A 21,217-nucleotide genomic window follows, 5' to 3' on the forward strand; every position below is an offset into this window, starting at 1 on the left:
GCTATAAGTCTCTTTATTTTTTTTTCTTTTTCTTTTTTTCAGAGCTGGGACTGAACCCAGGGCCTTTCGCTCGCTAGGCAAGTGCTCTACCACTGAGCTAAACCCCGAACCCGTATAAGTCCCTTTCTAATAGTCAAAATTGCAGTGACAATTCTGCCGGTGTCCCTGGTGTCAACAGTTAATTTTTCTGAGATAGTAAACAGACTTTCTCCTACTAAGAACACATTCCATGATGTTGCAATACAGTTATCAAGAGTCATAAAAAGAAAACAAACGATTTGTTGCAGGTGCAAGGACAGTTAATATAAGATATTAACTGGGTTTATCTATATATAACATCACTAACAACTATGGTTTTGGATCTTCAGTGAGCCTGTGGAGCTGACACAGGTGATGAATGTTTCGCCAGATAATTACTCTTGATGGATATTGATGTAAAAATTCTCGGTTGTAAATTATGTTTCAATTTATGCTTGATCTTTCATATGAACTTGTGATAAACATTGTAATACGGGATCATATATTCTTAAAGATGTTTAAGTTCTGAGGAGAAAGAGAAGTCACACAGAAGGACTGAGAGAGAAGGACTGAACTGGAAGGACAGAGACAGGTGGACTGACCTGGAGATGGACAGAGCTGAAAAGTCAGCTTTGAGTTAAGGAGAACTGAGCTTAGTAGAACTGAGCCAAAAATATCTGGGCTGAGAAGAAATGTAGAGAGGAATAATGTAGATACTATAAGTAACATAAGAGGGCAATCTGCAAAATGCAGAGGAGAAGAGGAAAAGAGAAGAAGCTGGAAAGAACAGAAGGTACAGGCAGGTTTCTACTTACCATGGGACAGAACAGGTCATTTCTTAATAGCAATGCAGGCTTACTCTTATGAAAAGGAACAAGGCTTTTCTCTTACACACTTGGGTTTAATTCACTTAGCATTAAAAGGGTCGAAGTGATTTTTTTCTTCATGTAATAAAGATTGGACCTCATCATTCTGCACTGGTGCTTGGTCTCTTGCTCCCTATGCATATGAAAGTAAGGATGTCTGTTTAAATATGTAATTACAAGAATGAATGCATATGTGTGTGTGTAAGAGTATAATTGTGAGAATGCGTGTAAGTTGGACCCAGCTGATTTTGAGTGGAAATATATAAATGCACGTTTATGGAATTCAGGTGTAAAATTACATGTTTATGCATATTTGGCTATGTAAAATACTGATAGTCAAAATCAGGAAATCCTTTCTATATTTATGCATTTTGGTATTTGAATATGGAAGAAACTGAATGATCTTAGATTTTGTAATAATGTTTATAAATCATTTATTCTTAATGTTTGTTGAAAGAAGGAAGTTATCAACGAATACATATATACAATGTGCCACACATTACAAAAGCAATGTGCCACACCTTTGTAACATAAATAGAGCAAATTAAATATATAATTTATGAACTAAAGGTGAGCAATCATGTACAAAAGCAAAATATATCACAGAGTCTACCTACATTTGGAGTTAAGAGATGATTCATGCTTCTGTGTATTTCTTTCTAGACATCTAAAGAGATAAAATTAGTGTGGAAAAGGCTAAAACTGCAATTAGTGTGCTTCATGTAGTATACATATTTAAACAATGCTTTTGAAAAATATACAGTACATATTTTCAAGGTTACATATACAGCATATACAAAAATTCAGTGTCCATAAATTATCAATAACACTCAAGCTACTTTCTCTGGTCTTATTATATTTGAATGTCAAAGATATACATGTATGTATGTATGTATACTCAAACAGGCATACTCACAGACAAACAAACAAACACACACAATACTTCTAAAAATTTAAAACAAATTTGTAAATAATAGTCTTTCAGACAAAACTAATGAAAAAGGATGAACTAAATTTCTAGTGTAATGTACTCTCAAAAGTGTACTTTCTAGCATATAAAACTTTACCTTATAATTTTTAAAAAAATCGTACGGGGCCAATATATGTAATCAGATCCCATTTGGACTTATTACTCAGAGTTAAAGTAGAAATTGAAATGAAGTGGGAAAAATATTAAATAACAAGATTTAGCTATACACTTTCAATTATACAAAAAAATCTGAGAAACAGTGAAATGACACAACATGTAAAATTGCTTTCTATTAAGCATTGATATCTAAGTTTAGTCTTCATAGTCTATATAAAAGAGAGAACTAAATCTCAAAAGTTTTTTTCCGGGCTTAAATGCAATTTTCTTGGCTTGTGAATATACCCAGAACCAATCAATACATTGAAAATGGATAGATGTTTTGTTACAACAAATAAAACACATTTTGATTATTTATTCAGTATAAATTTATTTTTGTAGCATTTCTTCCTATGTTTCTGTTGGATATTATATAAATCCTCACTTTGGTGTGGTCAGTGCTTAAATTTAACTGAACATGACTGAATATGTCAATATAGTAGAAATGAATTCTTGGGGCAGAGAATACCTTTGGGTTAAACCTGGTTATGATGAAATGGTGGTGACAATGAGCACAACTAAATAGAAGAAAAGAAACTTTGGCTTCAGGTACAGGAGTCATTATAAGATTTCACTTTGTAGTGTTGGAAGAATTGTTCCGTGATATCATGAGATTGTGCAGTGAACAGGCCTTTTCTTTATTCCTGTAATGTAAGCAAAAATTTGTGTCTTTCAGTTCCTTCAGAGAGCTTGCTACGTGTGTAGATCAATCAGCAACTCGGGACGAGGGATTTAGGTGTGCAAAATATATTTTTGATACTGAATTTCTTCTAGGTACTTTAGGGAGCTAACTTCATAAGATTTGGAATATAATCAGACAAGAGCTTGTTAAAGATGTAGAAAAGCACGGAGTGTGGTGGCACAGGCCTTTAATCTTAGCACTGGGTAGCAGAAGCAGGCCGAACTCTAAGTTCAAGGCCAGCTTGGTCTACAGAGAGAGAGAGAGAGAGAGAGAGAGAGAGAGAGAGAGAGAGAGAGAGAGAGAGAGAGAGAATAGGTGAAAGAGATAGTGAGTTCTGGTACTGCCAGGGATATAAAAGAAACAGTGTCACAAAAATGTTCAAGAATAAGTTCTGTATTATACAGAGAAAATTCTCATTTTATTTTAGTAAGATGTTAACAATTCTTTCTTGATTCTAATGAAATCTCTTAGCTATAAAATAATGTGAAGGCAACGAAAATGTAAGAAAGGATATTTTACATCACTATTCCCCTTAAACTATAAGTTGAATTTTTACTAAATAATCCTATGTAAATACACTTTGAAGGCTTTTCTGTGATTAGCTAAAGGGCTTTTACATTGTGAAGGCAACGAAAATGTAAGAAAAGATGTTTTACATCACTATTCCCCTTAAACTATAAGTTGAATTTTTACTAAATAATCCTATGTAAATACACTTTGAAGGCTTTTCTGTGATTAGCTAAAGGGCATTTACATTGTGAATTAAGAATGATGGATTTCATGCCAATCTTGAATTGTCATCACTAAGGTGTAGAAGCATATTAAGCATACAAAATCATACATAAATTTTTGCACAATAAAGAATGAGAACCTTTAATTGGTTTTCCTCTAATGTCAACACCTTCTTATTGTTGGAGTGAAGATTGGATGATTTGAACTAATTTTATGAGAAATACAACCTGCTTTCAGAAGATAAGTAACAGAGAAAGATGAGGAAAACATATGCTAAGGAACAATGAACTGGGATAGAGTATTCTATGTAATACATAGAACAATAAATTTGACCCATCTGTTACTGGTAAGGTGGGGACTTCATTAGGCATATCTATGTACTTAAAAATGTTTTCTTTTCCTTCTTAAGTTTGTACGGTTGCTATGAAAACTATGGGTTTTGTGTTAAGATCTTTGCATATTTAATGATAGTTTTGAAATATTAGTGTTATAATCAAAAGCCGTGCTTTGTACATACTTTTTAAGCAACAAAAAAGAGAAGTGTCTGCTTGGGTTTTATGAAGAAAGTTACTATGTTAAACATGAATTAATTTTTCTGACATATACATTATCTTCATGTACCATGCTTGTTGATGAAACCTTAGCACATAGGAATGAATAGTAACCATCTTAGTATAGTTTCAGGATTTTATTGTATCTTGTTTGCCATGTGCCTTTCTATTAAAATGCTATCACTTTTCTAAGTCTCTTAATTTAATTGGAGAGGTTTGCAATATCTCCTAGTCTGTTGGTTATTCATATAATTCGTCTTTGGTGTTGTTATTGAATTTTATGACTAACTTCTTAATATTCTTTATTTTGAAGGTAATATATATATATATATATATATACATATATATATGTAAAATAGTTTATAAAAAGATTACAGTTTTAGTGGAAATATAACTTAGTGATGAACAATTTTATAAGTATTCTCTAAATTATTGAATATTCTACATTTTATTAGTATAAAAATATTATAAATACCACATCCTTTATTAACTTTAACACACACTGCTCCAGTTAATATAAACACAAATATGTTCGTCATATTTATCTTTGAAATTTTCTTAGTTTCTTAGTTTCTTAGTTTCTTGACTTTTCTATCTGAGCTTTCTCATCGTTTTTCAAAAATAAATCTATTGCTCTTTTATTGAGAATCATAATGAATATTCATTGATACATAGATATATAAGAATGTGACAATATACACAATGGTACTTCATTCTCCCTAGGAAAACTAAACCGAGTAAGGTAACAAAGACTTAGAAAGGCAAATACCATGTGTTCTTTTTCAAAGAGATCAAAGAATCTCCTTTTAATATACTTGTATTTATGTGAAGCTGTGGGTGGTTTGAGTTCATTTAACTGGTATACATCACAGAGACTAGAGAGTAGGGTTTTAAACAGTGTGGTATGGAAGATATTGAGCATGTGGGATATGAATCTAGAAGTAAGAATAATGAAGAGAGACTAGTATAAGTGGTGAGGGACATAGGGCAGGCGAAAACAAAGAACTGAGGAAGCGAGGATGAGGGTGTTTGTCTACAAACATAACATATGGCAACCTGTTACTTTATAGGTTAGGTTATAATAAATATTAAAATTTAAAACTAATACCATAATGTTCAATGCTATAAACATCATGTTTGAGGAAAAATGCCAGGAAGTGATATCAGAATGAAAACAATATATTTATCTTATTTGATCTTAGTCATATTATCCATAATTACTTGTTAAAAACATCATTTGTCTGCCAAATTTATGGTACCACTTAAAAATTGCCTGTGATATAATAATTCCTTATGATAGTAGAGAATTTTTATTATTAGGTCAATTTTTAAAATCTGTGATTTGATCTTGTTTTAAGTTTCTTTTTACCTAAATTTGGTCCTCATGACATTCACTCATACTAAATTATAATTTTCAATTTTAACATACTACTCTAAAATATGATCAAGAGGGTTGTTGAAATTGCTCAATTATAAGTAATATTATCCATAAACTACAGGACATCCTCCACAAAGCTTAAAGGTACAAAGAAGATAAACAAGAAGAATGGCCAAAGTGCATAAGATTGACTCTCACTTAGAATGGGGAATAAAATAGTCTAGGAGGCCAATTGAGGAAAGGAACTAGATGAAACATACTACTCTAAAATATGATCAAGAGGGTTGTTGAAATTGCTCAATTATAAGTAATATTATCCATAAACTACAGGACATCCTCCACAAAGCTTAAAGGTACAAAGAAGATAAACAAGAAGAATGGCCAAAGTGCATAAGATTGACTCTCACTTAGAATGGGGAATAAAATAGTCTAGGAGGCCAATTGAGGAAAGGAACTAGATGAGAGATGGAAGGAAGAGGAGAATGGATCCTGTGTGTGCAGGGAAGGAGATAGGACACGATAGTCATGAGAAAGAAAGGAAATCTTGAACTTTAAGAGATGAGGAGGTGGGAGAAACTTCTAGGAAGAGAAAGAGACCTGGTATAATGGAGGTACCCACGAATCAATGGGGTGACCTAACCTGTGAACTACATTGGTGATATGAAACATTAGGAGGCCAACTCCCATTGCCTGGAAAGATGAAATATAGAATATGGAGGGATAAAGACACAAATACACCCACAAAACCTTCTTCGCAAAATTTTTCAAGCCTAAAAGAAAATCTGAACCGCATTCTAGGGTCCATATTGTCCTTTGCTTTACTGATGGCTGGTAATTTTTGCTTAAATTAAGGATTTGAGAGATTATCATTTGAAGTAGGTATACAATATTTATACTGTTATATTCATGCTTTAGCTGGGCCAACTTTGTTGCCAATATCATTGCAAAAATTAAAATTGGAAAACAGAATATTTGAGTACACATTCAGTAATATATATAAAGTCTCCTTTCAAAGAATGTACAATAAGAAAATGTAATACAATATTCATTCACCTAAATGTCTGGAAGGAAAATATTGGACTTTGGGAAACAGAGAAAACCTAGGAACTTGAACTGTATGTCACAGGAATGGAACTGGGAGAGGAATTATTATCCAGAATAATCTCCTCCACCCCATGTTCCTAGATCTTTATATCCATGCCAAGCCCCTGACCAACATTCTCTATTCCGAACATGTACGTACGAATGAAGCAAGGAGAAGTCTCCAGCATTAGAGATAAATAGTATTTAAAGGTTTCCAGTGTGTCACAAGAGACACTCTTGGAAAGGGAACCCTCAAATCTGGTCAATGTAAAGAAAGCTGTTCAATAGTTAGATCATGGCAGTTCTCAGTGACATCATCATTAGGTCCTCCCTGAAATATCTCTTGTATCCTGAAGAGCTCTAGCTTTTCTGTGATGTCACAAGTGTCATGGTGACAGCAACTGCCTCTTGGATATTCTTTGAGGACCTCTAGGGTTAACTCATTGACCTCTTATTCTGGCTAAACAGCCATTTGTTAGGGAGATAAAAGAGAAGGAAGCTGGCCTTCTGTCTTTGTATAAAAAAAGCAAGAAATAAATGGTCCATGGGAAAGCTCAGTGAGTCTTGGGTAGGCGTTGAGTGTTGTATCTGAAGAGATAGCCTTGATCTGAGCCTTACACACATGGGAATACAGAGCTGGGATTCTCTCATTATCATCTGGACTTCCCTGCTTGGTATGGTTTCTGGAATTCAGAGAGTTTATATAATCATTTTCTTCATTCCAAAAGTCAGTTGTTGGGAAGGGCACAGTTGTTCTAGTGAGAGCTCATGGCTTTCACTCTTTTTGCCCTGAAGAAAAAGGTCCGAAGAAACAAAGGATAGGCAAGTATTGTCTCCTCAGCTCAGTGTAAACGCCTCCATGCTTTGGATACCTATAGTGCAGTTTGTGTCTGACACTGATATTTGGGAGAGAAGAGCTTCTAGTTGAGACTTCATCATCTCAGTCTTTCCACTAGTATTACTCTGATTACCATTTCCTGATAGTTCCCCTTTAGATTTCTGAGTCAATATGTGTAATTAGCTGACAGATGTCTTTTCTTTAATTTATTTCATTTTTTTTTAATTTTTAGCAAATTTTATTGCTTTTTTTATTTGGATATTTCTATATTTGAATTTCAAATTTGATTTTCTTTCCCAGTTTCATGTCCATAAGACCCGTAACTAGTCACCCTAACATTCTTCTATAAGCTACCTTAGTGAACCTTGATATTACCTTGAACTGAGAGTTAAACCTAGGTTGGACCAGGAACTTCTCCTTCCATTGGTTCCCAACAAGGCCATCCACTGCTACATATGCAGTTGGACACATAGGTCTGTCCAAGTACAGTCTTTGAATATTGGTTTAGTACCAGAAAGCTCTGGTTCACTGGCATTGTTGTTCTTATGGAATTGAAATCCCCTTAAGCTCTTGTATTTCTTTCTCAAAAACTACCAACAAGAGATCCATTTTTGGTTCACTGGTTTGCCAGTAGCATTCTCTTCTGTATTTGACTTGCTCAAGCCGTGTCTCTCAGGAAAGATGTACATCTGGTTCCAACTATACATTTGGTGGCTCCTACAGCTATGAGGTTAGGTGGAATTTTCACATGGATTATGTACACCTAGGTCAAGAATGTAGAATCCACAAATGGCAATTCCAAACACCTCCCTCTTGTTCTTATGAACCTATTGAAGTTGAAGTTTCCCTGGACATCAAGCCATTCATCTCCCTGCACATCCTCCTGAATTTTATGTTTGTCCTGAAGTAACAACCATGGTAAAACCTCGAAAACCTTCACGTCTGGCCCTAGAGGAAAAGGAAGTTAGATATTAAAGAACTGATGTCTAATGAGACTACTGAAACATATTCTATATTTCATGTTTTCCTTAGCTTTTCTGATGTCTCGAAATTTTTGGATAAACTAAGGATTTGGAAGTTCATCATTGGAAGTAGGTACATAATATTTACATTTTTATATTCAACCTTAGGTGGGACCCTTGGGTTGCCAAAATCATTGCAAAAAAACATGAAATTGGAAAACAGAATTTTTCACTTCACATTCAAGAATATATAAAGTCACCTATCAAGGAATGTACAATGAGAAACTGTAATGAAATATGAATTCAATTAAAGGATTGTAGGGAAAATGCTGGCCTTTGGGAAACAGAGATAACCTAGCATATTGAACTGTATGTCACAGTAATGGACCTGGTAATAAAATTATTATCCAGAGGAATCTCTTCCACTCCATGTTCCGAGATCTTTTCTACCCATGTAAAGCTCCTGATTATCTTTTCCTTTCAGAGCATGTAACCACTAAGGAAATAAAGAGAAGTTTCTAGCTTTAAAGACATGTAGTATGAAAAGGTTTCCATTGTTTCACAGGAGACAAACCTTGCAAGGGCACCCTCGAATCTGGTCATTGAAAGGAAAACACTTTAGCAGGTAGGCCATGGCAATTCTCAGTGACATCACCATTAGGCCTATCTAAAAAAATCTGTTGTATCCTGGAGATCCCTAGTTTCTTCTGTGATGAAACAAGTGTTGTCCTGACAGAAGTTGCCTCTCCAGTAGTCCTTCAGTACCTCTAGGGTTTACTATTTGGCCTCTAATTCAGCATAAACAGCCTTTGGGAAGGAGAAAAAAGAGGATGAAGTGATCAAAGATGGGAAGAAGGAAGCTGGCCTTCTGCTTTGTTATAAAAAAAAAGAAATATGTGGTCCATGGGAAATCTCAGTCATTTCTGGGTAGTGGTTGAGAAGGTTTGCTGAAAAGATAGTATTGATTGGAGCCTTCCAAATATGGTAATCAGGAGATGGGAGCCTCTCAGATGCATCTGGACTTCCCTGCTAGTTATGGTTCCTGGAAGTCGGAGAATTTATATCATTCATGTCTTTTTTCCAAAGCCAAGTGTTGGGAAGGGCACAGTTTTCTTTAAAGCTGATGGTTTTGGTCCTAAGGAAGAAGGGAAAGACAAGTATTGTGTCCTCAGCTCAGAGTAAATTACTCTGTGCTTTGGATTCCTAGAGTGCAGATTGTGTCTGACACTGATATCTGGGAGAGAAAATTGCTTCTATTTGAGATTTCACCATCTTCGTCTTTGAACTAGTATTACTCTGACTACCATTCCCTGACAGTGACCCTTTAGATTTCTGAGTCAAAGGGTGTAATTAATTGGCAGTTTTCTTTTCTTTTATTTCTTTCATTTTTTTCTTTTTTAGCAAAATATATAGCTTTTTTAAATTTGATATTTCTATATTTACATTACAAATGTTATTCCTTTTCCAATTTCCTGTCTCTAAGATCCCTAACCAGTCCACCTCCCATTCTACTATAATCCCCTTACTACCCCTTTGCATTCCCATGAACTGTGAATCAAATATAGGGAGGACCAAGAGCTTCTACTTCTGTTGGTTCCCAAGAAGGCCATCTGGTACTAAATATGCAGTGGGAGCCATAGGTATGTCCATGTACATTCGTTGAATATTGGTCTAGTACTAGAAAGCTCTGGTTCATTGACATTGCTTTTCTTATGGGTTTGCAAACCCCTTTACCTCTTGTAATCCTTTCTCAAAAGTTATCAACAAGAGTTCCATTTACAAGTAACTGGTTTGCCACAAGCATTCACTTATGTAATTGACATATTCTAGCTGTGTTTCTCAGGAAATGTCTATATCCTCTTCCTGGCAGAATGCACTTCTTAACTTCAACAATCTTATCTTATTTTGGTGGCAGATCTATCTATCTATCTATCTATCTATCTATCTATCTATCTATCTATCTATCTATCTATCTATCATATATATATTGGCTACTATGTGAGGTTAGATGGAATTTACCATTGATTCTGCGCATCTAGAACAAGAATGTAGAATCTACAGATGCAAAGGTCCCTCCTGTCCTTATGAACTTATTGAAATTGAGGTTTCAGTTGAACTCAAAACATTTCTTTCCCTGCCCATCCACCTAAGTCTTATGTTTGGCCTGAAAAAAGAATCATTGTAAAATATCCAAAAACCTCAAGTGTGGCCATGGGAACACAAGAAGGAAGATATTGCAGAAATGATATCAAATGGGAATAGAGAAACGAATTGTATAGTACATGTTGTCTTTGATTTACTGATGTATGATAATTTTTGGATAAAATAAGAATTTGGAGTTTATCATTTGAAGTAGGTACAAAATATTTACACTGTTCTATGCACTCTATACTTCGGCCCTCTTTTTTGCCAAAATCATTACAAAAATGCAATTGTAAGAGAGAATTTTTGAGTACACTTTCAGGAATGAATACAAAGTGCCCTATCTAGGAATGAAGAATTAGAAAATGAAATACAATATTCACTCAATTAAAGGTCTGTATGGAAAATAATGGCCTTTGGGAAACAGAGAAAAACTAGGAAATTGAACTGTATGTCACAGGAATGGACCAGGGAGCAAAATTATTTTCAAGAAGAATCTCCTCCACTCCATCTTCCTAGATCTTTTCTACCCATGCCAAGTCCCGATTAATTTTGTACATTCAGACCATGTAAACACTAATGCAGCAAAGAGAAGTCTCTAGCGTTAGAGAGATGGAGTACAAAAGGTTTCCACTGTGTCATAGGAGACTCTCCTAGAAAGGGCACCGTCAAATCTGGTCAATGTAAGGAAATCTGTTTAGCAGGTAGTCCATGGCAGTTCTCAGTGACATCATCCTTAGTACCCCCGTAATATATCTCTTGTATCCTTGAGAGCCCTATCTTCTTCTGTGTTGTCACAAGTGTTGTCCTGACAGCAACTGCCTCTCAGATATTCATTCCATATATCTATGGTTTACTAATTGGCCTATAATTCAGTGTAAAGAGCCATTTGGGAGGGAGGACAAATAGGATGAAGATATCAGAGATGGGGAGAAGAAAGCTGACCTTCTGTCTTGGTACAAAAAAGGTCCTTGGGAAAGCTCTCTGAGTCCTTAGTAGGTGTTGAGTTGTTTCATGAAGAGATTGTCTTGATCTGAGCCGTCTACAAATGGGAATTAGGAGCTGGGGTCCTCTCAGAAGCATCTGGACTTCCTGCTCTTACAGTTCCTGGAAATCAGAGAGTTTATATCATTAATTTCTTTATCCCAAAACCCAAGTTTGGGAAGGTCACAGTTGTTTTCCTGACAGCTCATGGCTTTTATTCTTTTTGCCCAGAAGAAAAATGTCCTAAGGAAGAAGTGAAAGACAAGTACTATGCCCTCATCTCAGGGTAAACTCCTCCACGCTTTGGATTCCTATAGTTCAGTTTGTGTCTGACACTGATATCTGGGAGAGAGAAGTGCTTCTATTCGATTCTTAATCATATCAGTCTTTTCACCATTATTATTCTGATTACCATTCCCTGACAGTTACTCATTATATTTCTGAATTAATAGGTGAGAATGGCTAGCAGTTTCTTTTTTCATTTCTTCCATTTTTTAGTAAATTTTTCCTTATTTTATTGGCTATTTCTATATTTACATTTCAAATGCTATTTTCTTTCCAAACTTCCTCTCCATAAGGTCGTAACTGGACCAACTCCCCTTCTTTTACAACCCTCCTTACTGCACCTTGACATTTCCTTGAAATGGGAACCAAACCTGAGAAGGACCAAGGGCTTCTACATCCATTGGTGCCCAAGGAATCCATCCTCTGCCACATATGCTGTTGGAGCCATAGGACTTTCCATGGACAGATTTTGAATATTGGTTTAGTGTCAGAAAGCTCTGGTTTGTTGGAATTGTTGTTTTTATGGGGTTGAAAGTCCCTTCAGCTCTTGTAATCCTTTCTAAATATCTACCAAGAAGAGACATGCTTTCTGTTCACCAGTTTACCACTAACATTCACTTCTGTATTTAACATGCTCTAACTATGACTCTCTGGAAAGATCTTTCTCCAGTTCTTGGCAGCATGCACCTCTTAGCTTCATCAATCTTATGTAATTTTGGTGTCTCCTACACCTATGAGGTTTGGTGGAATTTTAACATGGATTTTGCACAACTGGGTCAAGAATGTAGAATCCACAAATGACAATGCCAAATAGATGCCATTCTCTACTTATGAAACTATTGAAGTTAAGTTTTCCCTGGACCTCAAGACATTCCTCTCACTGTCCATCCTCCTGAACCTTATGTTTGGCCTGAACAAAGAATCAGGTTAAAAAACCCTCAACCCTCATGTCAGAACCTTGGAAATAAGGAAGGGAGATATTAGAGAACTGATTATCTTTTGGGACTACAGAACCACATTCTAGAGTTGATATTGTCCTTTGCTTTACTGATGTCTGTGATTATTGGATAAAATAAGGATTTGGGAGTTTATCATTTGAAGTAGGTACACAATATTTACACTGTTATATTCACTTTATCATTGGGCCAAAATCATTGCATAAAATGGAATTTTAAAACAGAATTTTTGAGTAAACATTCAGGAATATTTATAAAGTTCCCTATCAAGGAATGTACAGTAAGAAATTGAAACACAATATTCATTCAATTAAAGGTCTGTAGGGAGAATACTGGCCTTTGGGAAACAGAGAAAACCTACAAAATTTTTATGTATTTCACAGGAATGAACCTGGGAAAAAATTATTATCTAGAAGAATCTCCTGTACTCCATTTTCTTAAATCGTTTATACACATGCCAAACCCATGGCTAACTTTCCCCATTCAAAGCATGTAACCACTAATGAAGAAAAGAGATTTCAACAGTTTTAGAATGATGGACTATGTAAAGGTTTCCACTGTGTCACAGGAGACATACCTGGAAAGGGCACTCAAAATCTGGTCAATGTAGGGAAATCTGTTTCGCAGGTAGGACATGGCAGTTCACAGTGACATCATGATTTGGCCCTGCTGTAAGTATCTCTTGTAACCTGGACTCCCTAGCTGCTTCTGTGACATCACAAGTGTTGTTGTGGCTGCAACTGCCTCTCTGATATTCTTGCAGTACCTCTAGGGTTTAATAATTGACCTCTAATTCACGGTAAACAGCCATATGGGAGGGAGAACAAAGAGGATAAAGATTTCAGTGATGTGGAGAAGGAAGCTGGCCTTCTAACTTTGTATAAAAAAAGGAAGATGTACATCATCCTTGGGATAGCTCAGAGTCCTTAGTAGGGATTGAGTGGGATCTCTGAAGAGTTAGGCTTGATGTGAATCTTCCACATATGGGAATCAGGAGCTGGGAGCCTTTCAGAAGCATCTGGACTTACCTGTTCATATCATTCCTGGAAGTCAAAGAGTTTATATCATTATTTTTTTTTATTCCAAAGCCAAGTGATGGGCAGGGCACAGTTGTTTTGCTGAGATCTCATAGCCTTATTCTTTTTGTCAAGAAGAAAATGGTCCTAAGGAAGAATGGAAAGACAAGTATTGAGTCCTCGCCTCAGAGTAAATTCCACCATGCTCTGGATGCCTATAGTGCAGTTTTTGTCTGATACTGATATCTGGGAGAGAGAAGTGTTTCTAGTTGAGTCTTCATCATCTCAGTCTTTCCATTAGTATTACTCTGACTATCATTCCATGAAAATGATTTTTACATTTCTGAGTCAATATCTGTGAATACTTCGCAGTGTTCTTTTCTTAAATTTCTTTATTTCTTTTTATTTTTTTAGCAAATTTTATTCCTGTTTTAATTGGGTATTTCTATATTTACATTTGAAATGTTATTTCCTTTCCCTATTACCTGCACATATGATCCCTAACCGGCCCCACTCCTCTTTTTCTATAACTCCCCTACTGTCCGTTTTCAATTCACTGATTTGCCTCTAGAATTCACTTCTTTATTTGATATGCTCTAGCTGTGTCTCACAGGAAAGATCTCTATACAGTCCCTGGCACAATGCACTTCTTAGCTCCATCAATCTTATCTAGTTTTGGTTACTGATGTGTATATATTTTTGCCACATGTACGGCCTGCTCTGAATGGGATTTCCTCAGTCTCTGCTCGAAATTCATAGATATTATTGTGTCCACCTTTTGAAAAGGATTAAAGCATGCACATTTTGTGTATCATTTTATTGAGCTTCCAGTTGTCTGTGAACTGCATCTTTGGTAATTTTAGCTTTTGTGCCAATATCCACTTTTGGTGATTTCATAAAATGTGTGATTTCATACCATTTTGTGATTGGGTAACCTCAATCATTATGATATTTTCTAGATCATCCCATTTGTCTTTGGCTTTCTTGAGATAATTGGTTTTAAGAGTTGAGTAGTACACAATTGTTTAGATGTACTACATTTTCTGTATTCATTCCTCTGATGAATGCCATTACGGATTCTTCTAGCTCTTGGGTATTATACATAAGGCAGCTCCCAGAAATGAACCCACACACCTATGGGCACTTTACTTTTGACAAAGGAGCCAAAACCATTCAATGGAAAAAAGAGCATTTTCAGGAAATGGTGCTGGTTCAACTGGAGGTCAGCATGTAGAAGAGTGCAAATCGTTCCATGCTTATCACCGTGTGCAAAGCTTAAGTCCAAGTGGATTAAGGACCTCCAAATCAAACCAGATACAGTCAAACTAATAGAAGAAAAACTAGGCCAGCATCTCAAACACATGGGCACTGGAAAAAATTTCCTGAACAAAACACCAATGGTTTATGCTCTAAGATCAAGAATTGACAAATGGGGTCTCATAAAACTGCAAAGCTTCTGGAAGGGAAAGGACACTGTGGTTAGGATAAAACGGCAACCAAGAGATTGGGAAAAGATATTTACCAATCCAACAACAGATAGAGGGCTTATATTTAAAAGATGCAAAAAACCCAAGAAGTTAGACAAATAACCCTATTAAAAAATGGGGTTCAGAACTAAACAAAGAATTCGCAGCTGAGGAATGCCGAATGGCTGAGAAACACCTAAAGAAATGTTCAACATCTTAAGTCATAAGGGAAATGCAAATCCAAACAACCCTGAGATTTCACCTCAAACCAGTGAGAATGGCTAAGATCAAAAACTCAGGTAAAAATAAATGCTGGCGAGGATGTGGAGAAAGAGAAACACTCCTCCACTATTGGTGGGAGTGCAAACTGGTACAACCATTCTGGAAATCAGTCTGGAGATTCCTAGGAAAATTTCACATTGAACTACCTGAGGATCCAGCTGTACCACTCTTCGGCATATACCCAAAAGATGCCCCAACATATTAAAAAGACACATGCTCCACTATGTTCATCACCCCCTTATTTATAATAGCCAGAAGCTGGAGAGAACCCAGATGCCTTTCAACAGAGGAATGGATACAGAAAATGTGGTACATTTACTCAATGGAGTATTACTCAGATGTTAAAAACAATGCCTTTATGAAATTCATAGACAAATGGTTGGAGCTTGAAAACATCATCCTGAGTGAGGTAACCCAATCACATAAAAACACACATGGCATGCACATGATAAGTGGCTATTAGCACAACTGCTTGAATTACCCTAGATGCATAGAACACATGAAACGCAAGATGGATGATCAAAATGCGAATGCTTCACTCCTTCTTTAAAAGGTGAATAAGAATACCCTTGGCAGGGAATAGAGAGGAAAAGATTAAAACAGACACAGAAGGAACACCCATTCAGAGCCTGCCCTACATGTGGCCCTTACATATACAGCTACCCAATTATACAAGATGGATGAAGCAAAGAAGTGCAGGCCGACAGGAGGCGGATGCAGATCTCTCCTGAGATACACAGCCAGAATACAGCAAATACAGAGTCTAAGGCCAGTAGCAAACCACTGAACTGATAACAGGACCCCCGTTGAAGGAATCAGAAAAAGAACTGGAAAGCTTGAAGGGGCTCAACATCTCATATGAACAAAAATGCCAACCAAGCTGAGCTTCCAGGGACTAAGCCACTACCTAAAGACTATACATGGACTGACCCTGGACTCTCATTTCATAGCTAGCATTGAATATCCTAGTAAGATCACCAGTGTAAGGGGAAGTCCTGGGTCCTGCTAAGACTGAACCCCCAGTGAATATGATTGTTGTGGGGAGGGCGGCAATGGGGTGAGGATGGAGAGTGGAACACCCATATAGAAGGGGAGGGGAGGAGTTAGGTGAATGTTGGCCCGGAAACCAGGAAAGGGAATAACACTGGAAATGTAAATAAGAAATACTCAAGTTGGGGCTGGGGATTTAGCTCAGTGGTAGAGCGCTTACCTAGGAAGCGCAAGGCCCTGGGTTCGGTCCCCAGCTCCGAAAAAAAAACCAAAAAAAAAAAAAAAAAAAAAGAAATACTCAAGTTAATAAAAAAAAAGAAAAGAAAAGAAATGGCATGCTAAAAAAAGAAGTTAAAAACATATACGATATTTTTAAAAAGGCATTTTTTTTCCATCCACTCTATGTTGGGAAGCAGAATAAGCAGGTTTTTCTTTGTTTTTATTTTGATAACTGTCACTGAATCTCCTTTGTCAAATAAATAAGTTTATTTTTCTTCTGCTTGCATCCTGTCTGACCTTCCGATTGCTTTTAGCAACAGACCTCAGAACAGATGAAGCTAACGGGGGTAGAGACATTACAGTTGTTGTCCTGCTTTGTACCCGAGGCTGTCAGAAAGTGTTCAGTAGTTTAAGGTGCTAAGTCCTGGAATGGCTTGTTGTATAACATATAGCTTTAAGTCTTGTTAGGATAAAAGTCTTCAAGAGCTTGGTAGGACTTACTTCTAAAGTATATACTAATAAGTATTAATAAAAATAGTAAAAATAGCAATAAACAATAATAAGAATAGGTGACTGGGATTTTTAATGAAAGGAATAATGGCAATTTTATTGACCAAACTTTTAAGATAGAAAAGGTTTCTTAAACATTCTGCAGAGGAAGACAAAATTCTCAAAGGAGCATGCTGAATGTGGTAGTTTAATGTCTTTTCCTAGCAAGAATTCATAGGCAAATAAAAGCTAAGGAAAGAACTGTTGAGTGTGATTTTATGCAGAAAAGGAGTAAACCTGCATGTTTTTCACATGGAAGGATGGGCTGTGTCATATGCCATCATTGCTTATACATGGGAAGTATAGCCTCAGCTTTCAAATGTAGTTGTGTGAATTGATATGGATGGTAAATGCTGAAGGATGTGATAGGTTGTTGAGTCCAGGACAATGATGTAAGGGACAACACAGGGGTCATGCATTTTTTTTCCTTCTTGTCTCACTCTTCTGTTGTTACAATTGCCATGAATGATCTCATCATTCAGGGGACTGGAGTGAACAAAATTATTTTGAGGAGCATGGGAGCAGATTCTTCAAAGATCATGTAGAATATGAAAGCTGAATGCTGATATCTAATGCTATTAGATTTGTGAATTTGCTCCTTTGTTGTCATTGTAGACAACATAAACAATGTGGATGTACCAAAAGTGAAATAATAATGGAACGTTTATATGTTAATATTATGAATATTTCGTATCATTTATTTTCTCCCCCTCCATCACTTTTTACAATAAACTAAATGTACTCAAAAAAAAAAAAAAAGGACATAAGCGGTAAGCAGAAGAGTAAATCTGAATAATAATAAAGTCTGTTAAAACAAACATGAAAAGGGCTAGAAGCGAGCAAGCAACCCATGGAGAAAGACCAATATACCTCTTGAAAATAAAGTGAACATTGGAAAATAAGTGCTGTAATTGGAAGTAAAAGGTACAGCAAGTCCTACAGTTAGGACAGTGATGGCACCCAGGCTACTATACTCCAAGAATCTATAGTAAAACTTAAAATTGTGACAAAGCAATTGATTTCATAATGGTCACTGGATCTACATATTCAGTCTTCAATAATGTACTGTGACAATTACCTGATCAAAAGGTACCATTCACGGTAGCAAAAGGAAAACTCCCTTAATGTCTCTGAAGCAGCAAACATGCCATTGACATAGGCAAGGGGATAATAACTCACCTGTTATTAATCATGTCTCATTGCCCCCCTTCTTCCTGTTTCCTTCTGGCAAGAGGCCTCTTGCATAAACAGAAAGCAACCATCATCTTTTTGAAAAATTAGACACAGTTCGACTTACATATACTAACAAAGTTAACCTTTTTTCTGTTTACCAAAAGAATATCTTCTTTGTGAAAGTCCTGAACCGTATTAAAAAGATAGTTGGACTAAAACTCACACTTGTAGTTTCAGATTAGTAGTGAAGAATCCTAGGTATATTGGGAGAATCTATCTTCCCATACCTGTCCCTAAAACATAATCCCATAATTATTCAACTAACCAGATCATTTGTGCATATGTAGATTAAATAATGCACACTCTGGAAGCAAAGGGAGAGATATAGTCTATATTACCAACTGAAAAAGATGGGCATTCTGATATCCTCACAGTCTCACTGGAGTTGTTGTCATTACTTGAGAAGAAACTGGGCTATTTATCATATGAACTATCCAAGATATGAGGGACTGGCAATAGAGGGTAGAGACTACCAACCCCATAGTTCCGATCTCATATACACTCAGAAGTCTGAATCTCCAGTAAAGTATGTAGATTTTCTTGTTCTTGGAAGATGTATTCTTCAGATGCTTTTTGCAAAGGAGATAAAATTAACATTTGAATGACCATTTCAGAATGAGTTAAAGTGGGCAAATACCTTAGACCCTATTCTTTCATGGATTTCAAAATTCTTCAGTCCTGTCTGTTGATGGCCTCAGAAGTTTCACAGGTTGACACCCTTACAACAGAGAGATAACCTCCTCCTCTCTCCTGAAGCTCAAAATTATTGAACAAGGGACACTGAGGCACTGGTCCAAGAGTTATAATCACTTAGCTAGCAAGGGTGAGCTAGGAATGTTCACATTTCTATATTAGGAGGACAACAATATTGGCAAAAATCTGGGGGAGGCAAAAGGAACCTGTATCATAGAATGGTTGATGTAATCCCACTGTTCTCAACTCCGGAGGTACTAGACAGGTTTGAGAGATTATGTGTGTGTGTGGGTATTGCTCTGCCTGGATACCAGGGTTTTGGAGAAACAGCAAATCCTAGATACCCCAGAACACATGGGGATACTAGAACCTAATCTGCGTGGAGACAGATGGTATGGAGTTTGATACTTGATAGTTCATTGTGGTTTAACTCCTAGAATTTCAAGGTTCCTCAGAATGTTTTCATCTTTTTTTTTTCACGAAACACATGAAAAGACACTGCATGAAGGATTTACATGAACATTTTAGGGCCGTGAAAACACCTTGTGTGCATCTCTCTAAACAACTGGACCTTGTAGCCTCAGGAATGATCACTTGTCTAAAGGCTATATTAGCTGCCCCTCTTCTGTGAAAGAAGCAAGGTAGTTAATTCTGTGTCAGCATTTTATACTCCTATCAGACAAGAGAGTTGAAGCCTTTCTACAAGGAACACCACAATCTGGCTTCTATTATTTTTCTCATCTATATTAACTTGATTATTTCTTATTTACATTTCGATTGCTATTCCCCTTCCTGGTTTCCGGGCTAACATCCCCAACCCCTCCCCCTCCCTTTCTATATTTGTGTTCCCCTTGCCAACCTACCCCCAATTACCACCCTCCCCCCAACAATAACATTCACTGGGGGTTCAGTCTTGGCAGGATCAAGGGCTTTCCCTTCCACTGGTGCTCTTACTAGGCTATTCATTGTCCCTATGAGTTTGAAGCCAGGGTCAGTCCAAGTATAGTCTTTAGGTATTGGCTTAGTCCCTGGGAGCTCTAGTTGTTTGGCATTGTTGTTCATATGGGGTCTTGAGCCCATTCCAGCTCTTTCAGTGCTTTCTCTGATTCCTTCAACTGGGGCCCCGTTTTCAGTTCAGTGGTTTGCTGCTGGCAGTCACCTATGCATTTCCTGTATTCTAGCTGTGTCTCTCAGGAGAGATCTATATCCAGTTCCTGTCAGCCTGCACTTCTTTGCTGCTTCATCCATCTTATCTAGTTTGGTGGCTGTATATATATGGGCCACATGTGGGGCAGGCACTGAATGGGTGTTCCTTCTGCCCCTGTTTTAAAATTTGCCTCCCTATTTTCTCCCAAGTGTATTCATGAGACCCTGGCTTCTATATGTCCCTGTTGCACACTTACAGATACTATTCCTGAACCATCCTGGAGTGTAGTTAAGAAGACCCACTTGACATAAATCCTGTTACTCTGTTGTGTGGTGTAGACCCACAGATGCTCATCACTGACTGTCCAAGGTAACAACAATGGTCCAATTTATCTAGACAGACCTAATGGATTACTGCAAAACCCCATCCCAAGAAAGACACTAATGCAATAGTCAGCACAGTTGGTAGTATTTTCATTAAACATTGAGCAAGGTATCGAGTAGCTTCAATAGTTACTGTTATTGAAATTATTTCACGGAAGCCTTAGGGCCAGGTACCTAGGCCCAGAGAAGAGAACTGATTTATCACTCTGACTCAGGATGTCAAATAAGGAAAGGGGAAACCTGTCATCTTGTACATCCACAGACATTATGCTTTGGATACTCCACATGTCTTTTTTTATAATACAGAGACGAAATTGTCCTTTTTGCTGAGTAAAGGACATTAAGAATTTAGAGAAGGTCTTGGCTCTCCAAGAGAATATTTGGATTCCCCTATGATCTGCTAGGCTTACTACTATGGACATCAAAGAGATGTCTGCCTTGTGACTAAAGGTAACAAGATTACTGACCTGGATTCCCAACAAGTGTCCCTAAAACCCATGATCATACTGACCTGCTACCTGAGACTTCACAGTATAAATAAGATGTGAGCATGCAAAAGAATCAAATGGCTACCTTGAATCACAGGTTGGTAGTGAACAGGAGAAGGAAAGATCATTCTTTCAGAAACAATTGGCA

The 21,217-nt window shown here is 36.8% G+C and overlaps 1 long non-coding RNA gene across 1 annotated transcript; it reads right to left on the reverse strand.

Annotated features, from left to right (window-relative positions):
• Positions 1-7,861: 7,861 nt before the first annotated feature.
• Positions 7,862-13,932, reverse strand: LOC134484511 (uncharacterized). Its single transcript, XR_010061965.1, has 4 exons — positions 13,632-13,932; positions 11,324-11,485; positions 8,811-9,371; positions 7,862-8,222 (listed from the first exon to the last, which is right to left on the reverse strand). It is a non-coding gene; the product is annotated as an uncharacterized LOC134484511 (long non-coding RNA).
• Between the last annotated feature and the right edge of the window lie 7,285 nt (positions 13,933-21,217).

Source organism: Rattus norvegicus, chromosome Y (genome assembly GCF_036323735.1).
Source record: "Rattus norvegicus strain BN/NHsdMcwi chromosome Y, GRCr8, whole genome shotgun sequence".
NCBI classification, from domain to species: domain Eukaryota; kingdom Metazoa; phylum Chordata; class Mammalia; order Rodentia; family Muridae; genus Rattus; species Rattus norvegicus.